Source organism: Penaeus japonicus, unplaced genomic scaffold (genome assembly GCF_977035675.1).
Source record: "Penaeus japonicus unplaced genomic scaffold, GWHDUDI00000001_assembly GWHDUDI00000033, whole genome shotgun sequence".
Taxonomy (NCBI): Eukaryota; Metazoa; Arthropoda; class Malacostraca; order Decapoda; family Penaeidae; genus Penaeus; species Penaeus japonicus.
Genome location: NW_028234435.1, coordinates 24,455,339 through 24,455,786, shown reverse-complemented (window position 1 = coordinate 24,455,786; position 448 = coordinate 24,455,339).

The following is a 448-nucleotide window of genomic DNA, read 5'->3' as shown; positions in this document are numbered from 1 at the left end:
ATAGTATAGCGACCATTAAAATTCACGCAGAAACCGATAAAATACAAAAAAGGTGTTAGGAAGGGCGACACCATCTCACCGAAGCTGTTTGCTTAGAGGAAGTATTCAAGAAGTTACATTGGAAGGAGAAAGGGATTGAAATCTAAAATTTGCAGATGACATTGTCTTTTTCGGCGACTCAGCAATTTAATTACAACAATTAGATATCGATTTGAATAGGGAAAGTCTGAAGACTGATCTAAAAATGAACATGAAAAAGACTAAAGTCATGTTCAACAATCGAACCCCAGTTGAGTAAATACAAGTGCAGGGCGAGGTATTAGAAGCAGTAAACGAGTATATATCTATATTTACATATTCATATATATATATATATATATATATATATATATATATACATATATATATATATATATATATATATATATATATATACATATATATATAT